We start from the raw sequence: 13,806 nt of genomic DNA, 5'->3' as shown, positions 1-13,806 counted from the left end.
ACCATTCTAATATCGACCAAATAGACTTCAAATTAATATTACCCCAAATTAACCCAAAGAGATGAATAAGGACACTTCATACACATCAAAGAAAAGATTCACCGAGATGATATCTCCATTCTTATCATCTACGCCCCAAATGTAAGGGAACTCATGTTTCAAAAGGAAACTCTCCCTAAGCTTAAGTCATCCAAAGGCCATCACACATTGACAGTGGGTGACTTTAATATTCCACTATCACCAAAGAACAGGTAATCCAAACAAAGAGAGAAATCCTGGAGCTGATAGATGTTATGAACCAAAGGGAGCTTATATATAGTTACAGAAATTTTCACACAAACAATAAAATATACACCTTCTTCTCAGCACCTCATGGAACATTCTCCAAAACTGACCACATACTCTGTCACAATGCAAGTCTCAATAGAGCCAAAAAAATTAAAACAATGCCCTGCAATTTATCAGAAAAATTTAAACTGGATTTTAACAACAGAAGCTACAGGCAGGCTGTAAACTCACGGAAACTAAACAACTTTCTTCTGAATGAGTTCTGGGTCAAGTAAGAAATAAAAAAAAAAATTGAAGATGTCCTAGAATTAAATGGAAATAAGCGCACAACATATCCATACCAAGGGGATATAATGAAAACAATACTAAGGGGAATGTTCACAGTACTGTGTGACTACATAAAGAAATTCGAGAGATCTTATACTAACAACTCAACACTACACTTTAAAATTCTAGAACAAAAGAATGAAACTAGCCCAAGAGAAGTTGAAGGCAGGAAAAAAATCAAACTGAGAACTGAAATCAATAAAATAAAAATAAAGAGAATAATACAATGAATTGATGGCACAAAAAGTTGTTTTGGGAGGAATTCAAGAAGATATACAAACCCTTATCTAAACTAACTTAGAGGAAGGAAGAAAATTTCCAAATTACCAAAATCAGAAATGAAAAGGGGACATGGCAACAGACACCAGAAAAATCCAGAGAATCACTAGATTATAACTTTAAAAACCTATAATCCACAAAATTGGAAAATCTAAAAGATTTGGATAATTTTCTCGGTAGATATCATTTACAAAAGTTAAATCAAGGTCAAATAAACAGACACTAAGAATAACAATCAATAAATGGGTCCGCAAGAAACTGAGAAGCTTCTTTAAGGCAAAAGACACTGTTAATGGGACAAAACAGCAATCTCTAGAATGGGAAAAGATTTCCAACAACTCCATAATTGGACAGAGGGCTAATACCTAAAATATACAAATACCTCAAAAAATTAGACATCAACAAACCAAATAATCCAATTTATAAAAAAAATCAGGTACAGATCTAAACAGAATTCTCAACCGGAGAATCTCAAATGGCTAAAAAATACTTAAAGAAATGCTTATTATCCTTAGCAATCAGGAAATGCAAATCAAAACTACTTTCAGATTCCATCTTATAACTGTCAGAATGGCTAAGATCAAAATCACAAATGGCAGTTCATTCTGGTAAAGATATGGAGCACAGGAAACATTCCTTCATTCCTGGTGGAAGTACAAACTTGTATTACCACTGTGAAAATCAATATGGTGGTTGTTCAGAAACCTGCAAAGAGATCCATCTCAAGTCTCAACTATCCCACTCCTGGGCATACATCCAAAAGAACCTCTATCCCACAAGGACACTTGCTCAACTACCTTAATTGCAGATTAATTCCTAGTAGCCAGAAACTGGAAAGAACCTAGATGACTCTCAACCAAAGAATGGATAATGAAAATGTGATGCATTTACACCCTGGAGTGTGATTCAATGATTTGAAAAATGAAATCATGAAATTTTCTAGCAATTGAATAAAAATAGAGAATTTCATCATGAGTGAAGTAACCTAGACCTGGAAATAAAACATGGCATAAGTGGATATTAATTGTGAAATAAAGGATAATCTGGTACAATGCACAGACCCAGAGAGGTGAAGTAACAAGGAGGGATTAAAGGAGGAAGGATGGAACTCCTAGGGAAGGGGGAACAGCTCAGATTTAGTGAGTGGACTGGGGCAGGTGGGGATTGGTACAGGATGGACTAGGTAGTGGATGAGATGGACAGAGGGAGCAAGTAGTGGGAGAGATGACTGGAACTGGGGGACAATTGGGTGGCAATGTTGAAATAAAGCACAGTGAAACCTCCACGGAATTTATTAGAGTGACCTCATTGCAGTTTCCTAGTAATGGAGACTATGGAGCACACAATGTTCCTAGCAGTGGGACTGGGACATCAAACAGAGACAGTCTATCTGAGCTAATGGGAGCTCACCAATACCAGCTGGACAGGGAAGGAACAAGCATAGAACCAAACTAGTCCCTCTGAATGTGGTTGGAAGTTGTATGGCTGGGAGAGAGTGAGGGGACACTGGCAGTGGCACCAGGACTTATCCCTACTGATTGCACTATGCTCTTTGGATGGCTACCTTGCTCAGCCTAGATAAAGTAGTGAGGAACACTGACTTTCCCCAAAGCAATGTGCCTTACCCACTTTCTTAGGAGTGGATGGGGTGTATAGGGAGGGAATGGGAGGAGGGGAGGGAGTGGGACCTTGGATTAGTATGTATAATGAAAAAAGATACTTTGTTTTCTTTTCCTAAAATAAATAAATAAAAGATAAACTAACCTGCTTAAAATATAAAGATACTAGAATGTCTTGTTCTCTATACTATATTAATTATGTGCTATAAGATACAAAGATCCTTAGATATAAAGAACTCTAGAGTTTTGTGAAATTAAATGGAAATGGAAACTATAGAAACAAATTTTCCTTCTAAATATCTACCCTATTGGTGGTCAAATTATGTCTACTACAAAAATCATGTTGAAGTCTTCATTCCTAGGTCCTCTTAATAGGGTCTTAAGGATCTTTGGAAATAAGGATTTTGTACATGCAATCCAGTTAAAATGGTTATGTCAATTAGCTTGATTAAGGTAATCAGGTTTTTTATTTATTTTTTTATCCAAGGATGCCTCAATATGACAGAGGATGCAGCCCAGCTTTACTCTGTCTGCCTAGCATGATTAGGGCCCTGGTATTATCTGCACACAGTAAAATAAAGGAAAACAAAACAGCCTCAGTAAAGTCAAGTAGATGAAGATGAGGTCACATTGGATTGTTATGGTCTCTAAATTCACTATCTAATATTCTTTTAAAGAGAGATATTTGGAGGCATAGGAAAAGGATACATGAAGAAAGAAAAGAGACAGGAGGTGTGCAGCATCTCAAGGACAACTGGCAACCTTCAAAGGCCCAGTAAGGGCAAAGAAGAATGTTCCTAGGGGCTTCTTATATCCTGAAGAGTTGTGACACAATATGGTTGTTTTAATCCACTTAAACTTCACTTCTTTATCTGTTTTCAACGTGTGTGTGTGTGTGTGTGTGTGTGTGTGTGTGTGTGTATAGTTTAATGTAGAAGATATAGAAGGGGACATCAGATCCCCTAAGGCTGGAGTTTTCAGCAGTTGTGAACTGCCTAATCTATGTGTTGATAACCAGACTAGGGTTCCCTCTGGAAGGTCAATCTAACTTTTAACCACTTCCAACTTTTTAAATTGCACATCTAGAAGAAACATACTATCTTCCAGCACTCCTAAATTATACATCTGGAAAAGAAGTGCCTGACCACTATTTTTTTTTTTTTGAGACTCAGATTTTTTGGAACTAGCTCTTGTAGAGCAGGCTGGTCTTGAACTCACAGAGATCCACTTGCCTCTACCTCTTGAGTGCTGGTAGTAAAGGCATGAACTACCACCACCAAGCTCCAGAACTTAAGAATTAAATAAAAGGAAAAAGAATTAAGCATCAGATAATTTTCTTAATAAAAAATAAAGGGTCTTATTTTCTTGTCCCCATTAGTGAATGGCTAAGACCTAGTTTCAAGCTTTATTTTTTTTTAATTAAGGGGAAATTAGTTTGGGCAAAGTTTCTGATGCATAGTTATTCCTTTGCCAGTACACTGAATGAGGTTATATGTGTCAGCATTTGTACATGCAGACAAAGGAAATCTGACCCTTGTGAGGAAACTTGCAGCAAATCCTTTCAAGTTCATTACAGGCTAAATAGATACATGGGTTCTTGCAATGGTAAGCAGGGATATCGTGGAAGAACAAATGTTTCTCTTTTCTCCAATGAGAAAAATGATCATCAAAATAATGTAACTGGACATAATACAATAAATGTACATATTTATTTTCTTAAGATTTTCTCTAAAGTTTATTCTAGAAGACCGTATGTGTGTATGTGTGTGTGCATGAGTTCATGCATGGAGTATTACTTTTAAGACTTAAAATGTTCAGGTTAAAATCTAAAGTGGTTTGCCTTTTTCTTTTTCAGCCTAGGTTTTTTAAACTGAGACATTTTATACAATCCATGCCCTCTAGGGTCAGGGATCTAGCTGAAGAGGCATAGAATGACTGTAAGAGCCAGAGAGGGTGGATGATGCCAAGGAATCAGACTCTTCCAGATATAAGAGGATTGATACACATAGGAATTCACATAGACTGTGATAACACCAGGATCAAACAAGACAGTATCCCAGTGATGAGATTTTGAGACTAAAATACCACTCATAACCTAGTAGCTAGTTGCAACTGAATCCAGGAAAAAAGAAAATCAGGATTCTTTAATAATGTGCCACTTGGTATATCAATCACAATCCAAGGCAGGCCCCATATGCAGGAGTTACTGGAGACACAAAACTGACTTCATAGTTTTTGTTTTGTTTGGGTATTTCTTTCTCTTCAATTTTTGATTTTATAATAAAATAACATCGTTTCTCCTTTGCCTTTTCTCCATTCAAATACTCTCATATGCCCTTCCTTGCTCTTTCAAATACATCTTATTTCTACATTAATTGTTGTTGTATGAATACACACACACACAAACACACACACATTTATTTCTAAATGTAACTTGCTTGGTTCATATAATGTTATTTAGATATGTGTTTTGGGGCTTTGTGTTTGTTTTAAGCTTTGATTTTTGTTTTTTTCTTTATTTGTTAGTTGGTTTTCTTTTCTTTTGTTTTTCAGTTGTTTGAAGGAAGGAGGGAGGGAAGGAGAAAGAGAGATAGATAGGTAGATAGAGAGCGAGCGAGAGAGAGAATCTGAATTTGAGTTTAAAGGGAGATGGGGGTCAAACCACTTCAATGTTTGTTATCTGAGAACTAAATCTCACTTCTGACTTGCAATAAGTCTCTCTGTTCCTTTCAGTTCCACTTGGATAGGCTCACACTGTCACATGGGACAATCACATGTTTTACACTTTCTCTCTTGTCACTGATATTTTCCGAAACACAGTTTCCCTTTCAAAAACACAGACCATCCCCAGGTTTCTTAATGTTCCTGCTAAAGTTTCCATAGCTTAATGTGGAAAGAACAGAAAGGTCTTCAAAATCCACCTGCACCCATCTTATTTTTTTTTGTCTTTAGATATTTTTTATTTCTTCAATTTTTATTATCAGGAGTGACTGAAATAAAAAATATAATTGAGTCCCATCATTAGTGTCATTATGGAAATGGCTTTAAGAGAAAATTGTTCAGATGAATATTATTGCTTCCCACTTTTCAACTGGTAAATAGTTGCCATTGATAAAACAGACAAGCCCAGAGAATCTGTCCAGAATGTTCAAGATATGGTGTATTATACAACATGCCTGTTCTCGGGGAGAACACCTACGACATAATTATGTGTACTTCTTGATCTCATCATACAAGACAAGCACAAAGGCACCACCCATGCCCCTGAGAACGTTGGACCATGCACCCTTGAAAAAGGCCTTGTTTCCTTCGTCACGAGCAATCTTCCTCCAGCAGTCGATCGTGCCTGTGTACATGATGTCAGTTCCTTTGCGTCCTGATTGCATCATCATACGACGGCGAACCTTATCAAAGGGATAGGAAGTCATGCCAGCGACAGAGGTGACAGACTGTGCAATCATCCAGCTGATGAAGATGTGAGTGTTCTTGGGATCTGGAAGCATTCCCTTTGCAGTGTCATAGATGCCAAAGTAGGCAGCTCAGTAGATGATAATGCCCTGGACTGACACATTAAAGCCTTGGTACAGGCCCCCAATCCCATCAGATTTGTAGATCTTAACCAGGCAGTCACCAAGGCCTTTGAATTCCCTTTCAGCTCCAGCTTTGCCCACATCAGCTGCTAGACGGGTACGGGCAAAATCAAGGGGGTACACAAAGCACAAGGATGTGGCCATAGCGGCACCACCTGATGCCAGGTTCCCTGCAAAGTAGCGCCAAAACTGGGTCCTCTTGTCCACACCACCCAAAAAGATCTGCTTGTATTTATCTTTGAAGGCAAAGTTGAGAGCCTGGGTGGGGAAGTATCTGATGACATTGGCCAGGTTACCACGCCAGAAGGACAGGACTCCCTGTTCCTTGGGGATACGAACCACGCAGTCTATAATGCCCTTGTATTGCTTATCTGCCGTGATTTGCTTGCTGGCATGCTGCACCTGCAGCAGCAGCTTGACCCGCTCGATGGGCGCTACCGCCGTCTTGGAGATGGCCGCGGCCACTCCACCTGCCAAGAAGTCCTTGGCGAAGGACACAGCCGCATCTGTCATGTTGAAAGAGAAAGAAAAGGCAGGGGAGCGCGGAACGGGACTGGCTTGACAACTGGCTTCGGCTCCCGGACTCTGGGCTGCACCCATCCTTTTTGTCTTGTCTTCACTCCAGCCGAACCCAGTCACACAAGTCTGTCCACCATTTCACAGTATATCGTCATACATCCTTAGAATGTTTGTCTATTTTTGACATTAGTTTTTCTTTCTTTAGAGCTTATGAAATCTGCTAAGCCTCTGATACAGAATTCAAACCTTAACTTGCTTATTAAATTTCATCTCCCTACTTCCACTTCTCCCATAATTTCATACCATGCCAAAGGATTTCTTGTAATTTAGCTTGTACTCTCATGAGCTCTCAATATTATGCTCCACAACTGCATCTGATGGTTTTTAAGGGCATAGTAGAGTTAAATGAAATAATCATTTTCATAACATTAATTAACAAATACTTAGGCTATTTATGATAAAACATGGGAAACATGTTCACCTCCCAATGTGCCCATTTACTTTTAAAAAGAGTTTTACAATTTTCCTTGCCAATGTTTTTTCTGTAATATAAATGGTGAGTATGAACAAGTAATTTTTCCTTTGCTATTGGAGTACAAATTAATTCATTCCATTTTCACTTAACATTAGCCTTTTGAAAACTAATTCACATCCAAGAGGATTTATGGCATTCCACTGACCTTTTTGTAGTAGGCTGAATGAAATTCTCAAGGGTTAGCTTAGAGTTCAATTAACAAAGATTCTATATAAAATTCAAAGTCGTGTTCTCATTCCATTGAATTTTTTGGTTTGCCTTCGAAACTGATTACTCAACCTATGTGCATGACTTTGACTGTCTATGCACATTGATGAACCTTTGCTTAACAACAACAGTGGAACAGTAGATCTCTCTCTGGTCCTCAAAAGAAAGACATGAATGATCACAAGACACATACTGGAAAAAAATGGATGAGTATCAGGCAAGGGCTGTTTTCATGGAGCATTTGCTCGTGAGAGAGTGCAGATATTCAGAGACAGCATGACTTCACTGCACTTTGTCATTCTTGTAATTTTAAGGGAGGTACTCCTATTATTAGTTCCCTCTTAAGAGTGTTAACACGATACTGTTCCTGGTATTTCATCAAGAAATGCAAAGGTGTTTCATAAGAGGAGGAAAAGAGGGAGAAATCACAACTACTTGCAGTTTTGCTTGTAACGATGAATTTTTCTTTTCCTTACAAAACTGACATGGCCCATATGTTCACGAAACTAAAATAGTATTTTAGATAAGGAACTGGCTTCTCTCTTCCCCCAGACTGTTGTGAGTTACTTTTAGCAATTTGCTGCCTACAATAATTTCAGAGAAAGCTGCAAACTTCTTTGTTTTTTCAAAACTACATATGTAACGTGAAACTATGGGAGTCTTTGTTACTCATTAATTTAGTAAGCATTTTTTTCCAGTAACTTCTGTGCACATATTCTGAGAAAAGTGATAAATGAATTTCAAGTCGTTAATAAAGGACTTCTCAACACATGATTCAGGTGATACAGATGCAAGTGTCTATCAAGGAAGACTGCTGTAAAAACTACACTAGGAGTTTGTACTAAAGTCTGCGGGCTACAGTTGAGAGTCAGTCAAGAGGTATGCAAACGAATCTGGAAAATGTTCCACAGAAGGGTCTGCACTTTGTCTGAATCATCTGGATTTCAACAAGGTCCTTGCAATAACTCCTAAGATTGCAATAGAAGAGCAAAATGCACATGGAAAAGGAAGCTGGTCAGTTAATACTGACCTGAGATACTTACTACCAAAGGAAAGTGAATGGTGAATGGCTCTGGGTCTGAGATTTGAAAATTACAGATACCTACTAAGGAACCCATCTAAAGATACAATTTAAAAGAAAATGATGTAGTCACATACAAGGCATGCCAACCAATCTGGAGGTGGCTTCAGCTAGTATGTGATACAATTTCAAAGACTCTAATAAACTGAAGCAATTAGTCAAAATAGATAATGTATGTGAACAGTAATAAAGAGTTACATTTGGAATCCGCTATCAAAACAGGGAAATTAAAAGGTACGGTTTTCCACATTAGAGGTAAAAAGAATCTAGAGTTTTAGCCAAATGAAAGATTTTGTGAATCACGAGAGTTCTTTTCTTAGAACATTAATAGAATTTTAAAATATGACAATAACTATGCATTTTGCAGTGCATGAGGCAAAGACATTCGTTTGTCTTTTCCAAAACGGTGCCTATCAGAAGACGGTGACTAGAATGTGTGGACTCCGAAGCTGTGTTGTAAAATACATTGAGATTATGGATGCTTGGCAAAGGGGAAGATCTAGGGTGCAGTAAGAGACATATAAAGTTATTTATTTCACTCTGTTATCCCATTTCAAGTCTTATCTTCATTTCCTTCTTGAATGTTTTTCAAACATGCTAAGAAGAAATGAATTGGGTAAGTAAGTAGCTTCTCTTCAAGTTCCTCTCATTTTCACGTAGAGTTTTTTAGCCTGAGAAGGTGCTTGGAAGATCAGAACTGCTCTGATATAGGCATCTGTACTTTTATGGATTTTTGTGTCTTCATTTGGAGGTGACTCTATAAATGGTACTTTTATTATAACTAATACATATCAATTATATATATTAATGGAATACAGTGTGACATTCTAATACATGCAGACATTATCCTTTAAGTACATCCACATAACAAATGACATGCTCTTAATTTCAACCCTCTCTCTGTCTCAAAATCTGCTTGCCCTTCTCTAATAGTTCTTTTACTACTTTAAGACACACACACACACACACACACACACTTACGTTGTTGCTTTAGTTACAGACAGGGTTTCACTATGTAGTTCTGGATGTCCTAACTCTTAGACCTTGAACTCACAGAGATCTGCCTGCCTCTGCTTCCCAAGTGCTAGGATTAAACATGTACATCACTATTCCCGAGTATATAAATATAAACTATATATATATATATATGTGTGTGTGTGTGTGTGTGTGTGTATACACATATATGTATATATGTATATATATATATATAATTTACTTTCATTTCTACATTTGAGTGAAGGCATAAGATACTTGACATATTTTATATGTTTGACATATTTTATAAAACAATGTCATTTGTTTCATTCGTTTTCTTTAAGGTGGGAAGATTGCATTATTTTTTTGAAAAGTGTCCCATTTGTAGACAGACCACATTTTCTTGATACATTAATTTGTTAATGAGGACCTATTTTGATACTGTATCTTAGATATTGTGAAACAGTAGGGAACTTTATGTCTTTAATCCCTTTTAGACATAAACTAAGTAATGGAACATTTCTAATATCTAGTTTAAACTCCTTTGTTGTTACTTTTTAAAAAAACTTTCATAGTTTTTAAAACAGCTGTTCTACTACTTTACATTTTCCTTAGCAATAATAATGTATAGTCTTGTAGTGAATAATAACTCCAGATGTGAGTCTTTGAGATAGGAAGTCATAGAATTTTATAAGTAAAAAAGATATTTAATTGAATTTATCTTTTATACAAACGTGTTTGAGATGAGGACATGGAGGCTTAGGAAATAAATCAGTTTAAGTATTTTAATGGGTTGGAACATACAGTAAAAGAATTGATGTAAATTTAAAAAAAAAACAGAGAACTTGAAGTTAAAACAACTTTACATTTGATTGTTACTTGGTTGGCTTAAAAAAAGAAGTCAATAGGCTCCCAATTCTCTATGTGTTTACAATCTATTGGGATTTTCATTTAGCAAATTCCCTGGACTAATAAAGTTTTACATTTTATGCATAAAAGTTTGAGAGGCTCATTGAAATTTGAAATAGAGTACAGACTCCATGTATAAGTACTTAAATATACAGTACACAGTATTACTGAGAAAATCCAAAAAAGTGTTAGGATTTCCAAAGGAAGATTGACTCCCCCAAATGCAGCAGAAAGTTCAAAAAAATTGGTAGCTGAGGTTTTTCTTTTCTTGGTTTTATAAGTTTATAAATGATAGTAGAGAAGAGAAAACAAAGAAAACTGTAGCGAGTGGAGGGTTAAGTGTGACTAGAATCAGCTCAAGGGAGAGTGAATAAAGGACACATCAGGATATTTAGTCATATATGTGGAAGATTTTTCTCTGAGGAGTTTAGAAGGATACTATGTTCATCCCGTATGTGTCAGAGGGCTCATCTCCAAAATATCAAAAGAACTCAAGAAAGTAGACATCAAAATACCAAACAGTCCAATCAAAAAATGGGGTACAGATCTATATAGAGAATTCTCAACAGAGGAAAATCAAATGACCAGAAAACACTTAAGAAACTGCTCATCGTCTTTATGCATCAGGAAAGTTCAAATAAAAATGCCTTTGAGATTCCATCTTATACCTGACAGAATAACTAAGATCAAAAACACTGATGACAGTTTATGCTGGAAAGAATGTGGGTTAAGGGGAACACTCCTCCATTGCTGATGGGAGTGCAAACTAGTACAGCTGCTTTGGAAATCAGAATGGTGGTGTCTCAGAAAATTGGGAATCAACCTACCTCAAGATCCAACAATACCACTCTTGGGCATATACCCAAAGGAAACCACACTCATACCACAAAGACCTTTTCTCAACTATATTCATAGCAGTATTATTTGTAATAGCCAGAACCTGGAAACAATCTCAATGTCCCTCAACTGAATAATGGACAAAGAAAATGTGATACATTTATACAATGGAGTACTACTCAGTGGTATAAAAGCAATGACATCATGAAATCTGTGACAAACTGATGGAACTAGATAAATCCATCCTGAGTGAGGCAACCCATACCCAGAAAAACCAGCATTGTATGGACTCATTCACAAGTGAATATTATACAGAAAGCAAAGGATACCCAGCCTACAAACCACAACCCCAGATGATGGAGGAAGGTCATTGGCTAATAAAGGAACTGCCTTGGCCCATTTTATTGGTTAGAAGATAGGTGGGAGGAGTAAACAGAACAGAACCCTGGGAGGAAGAGGAAGTGAGCTCAGACTCGACAGCTCTCCTCTTGGGAGCAGACGCCTCAGAGAGACGCCATGCTCCTGGCTCCTGGGCAGACACACGCGATGAAGCTCCGACCCAGGATGGACATAGGCTAGAATCTTCCCGGTAAGCGCACCTAGGGGCGCAACACAGATGATTAGAAATGGGCTAAATTAATATGTGAGAATTAGCCTAGAAGAGGCTAGATAGAAATGGGCCAAGCAGTGATTAAAAGAATACAGTTTCCGTGTAATTATTTTGGGTAAAGCTAGCCATGGGGGTGGCCCAGTGCTGGGGATGCAGCCCCGCCGACCCTATTACTACACCCAGAGAAACCAGGAAACAAGGAGGACCCTAAGAGAGGCATACATGGATCCCCCTGGGATGAATAAATAGACAAGGTCTCCTGAATAAATTGGGAACATACAGGGAGGGTTGATGGAAGGGGAAGGGAGAACCAGAGGGGTAGGGGTGAAGTAGAGGGAGATGAAGAAGGTGAGCAAAAAGGAACAGGATGGTCTAGTTGGGGGAAGGAGAGAGAGGGAGAACAAGAAAAGAGGTATCTTGATAGAGGGAGCAATTATGGTACTACAGAGAAATCTGAGACTAGGAATATTTCCAGGAATACACAAGGATGACCCTAGCTACAATTCTAAGCAATAGTGGAAATGGTACTTGGACTGCCCTTCACCTGTAATCAGCTTGATTACTACCTTAATTGTCAGCATAGAACCTTCATTCAGTAAGGGATTGAAACAGATCCAGAGATTTACAGGGAGCACTGGATTGAGCTCCCAAAATCCAGTCGAAGAACGGGAGGAGCAATAAGTAAGCAAAGGGGTAAAGACCATGATGGGGATACCCACAGAAACAGCTTACCCCAGCTGGTGGAAGCTCGCTGAATCTGGACTGGCAGCTGAGGAATCTGCATAGGACCAAACTAGGCCCTATGAATAGGGATAAGAGTCCTGTAGCTTGGCCAGTTTGTTGGACCACTGGCAGTGGGACCAGAACTTATCACTAGTGCTTAAACTTTTTGGAGCCCATTTCCTATGGAGGGATACCTTGCTCAGCCTAGATATAAGGGGAAGGGCTGTTGACTCTCCGTGGGAGGCCTTACCCTCTGTGAGGAATGGATGGGGGTGGGGTGGGGAGGAGGGGAAGCAGGAAAAGGAGAAGGAAGGGAAACTGAGATTGGTATGTAAAATAAAAGATTGTTTGAAACAATAAAAAAAGATGAAAAAAGAATAACATTCTTTCAAGAAAAACAAGGGTTAATAATAATAACGATCATTGCAAGTATAAAATGAGATTTTTCAAATTTAAAATATTTATTATCATGAATTATGTATATGTAAACATACCCACATAAAAATATTTGGGGTGAAAATGAGTGTAGATGCCTGTAAATTGAAAAGAAGGTGTTAGATCTCCTGAAGCCTGCATTACAGATGATTTTGAGTCAAGTAACATAGATTCTGGGCCCTGAACTTGGGTCCTCTGCAAGACCAGTAAGTACTAAGCCATCTCTCCACCCTGCATTTCTGATGCTTTAAGATGAGTTTAAATGTAGTTAGTGTTCAATAATTACATATAAAAATGATATATATTTTAAACCTTATTATCCGTGTATTTGGCTGTATGCATATGACTCTATACTGGTAGGGGGTTGAAAGGATCCAGGATGCTCCACAGATGAAATATATGAATTGTTATGTAAGTATGAATTCACTATATATTATGAAATGTACTTGTGTGTTCTACCAAGGAAAACAACTAAAACATAAAGGTAAAGAAAGGAAATGAAGCTCCGTTAGAAATGTCTTCCTGAAATACAAATCTACATAAGAAGGAAACGTGACAGAAATGAACTAGAAAAAGAAAGAAAAAGGAAGGAAGAAAAATAAGAGATTACAAAAGAAAAAAAAGACGACTAGGAACATTTATAGCTCCCTCTTGCAAGGAACAGTTTCCAAGAATATGCTACATTAAAAAAAAAAAGCCTGCTTAAATGTCATTTGGGAAATGCTGAATTAAGCAATGGAAAGGCTTCTTTTCTAAAGGTTTTCTCAGAACTCAAGGAGTACATGGCACTGCCATTTCCAAAACATATTGACCTTGTTTTTTTTTTTTTTCAGAGCAGAGCACTACTTCTGTAGGAACATTGGAATATAATA

General features: G+C 37.7%; 1 protein-coding gene and 1 pseudogene across 2 annotated transcripts in view; both read right to left on the bottom strand.

Annotated features, from left to right (window-relative positions):
• Fut9 (fucosyltransferase 9) overlaps positions 1-13,806 on the bottom strand; it is a 193,187-nt gene that overhangs the window by 105,724 nt on the left and 73,657 nt on the right. The window lies entirely within an intron of this gene.
• Positions 5,631-6,659, bottom strand: LOC121458269 (annotated as a pseudogene).

This window comes from Microtus oregoni, unplaced genomic scaffold, assembly GCF_018167655.1.
Source record: "Microtus oregoni isolate MIOR12 unplaced genomic scaffold, Mior012 000017F_ref0000208, whole genome shotgun sequence".
In the NCBI taxonomy this organism is placed as follows: domain Eukaryota; kingdom Metazoa; phylum Chordata; class Mammalia; order Rodentia; family Cricetidae; genus Microtus; species Microtus oregoni.
This window is presented reverse-complemented; position numbering and strand designations above follow the sequence as displayed.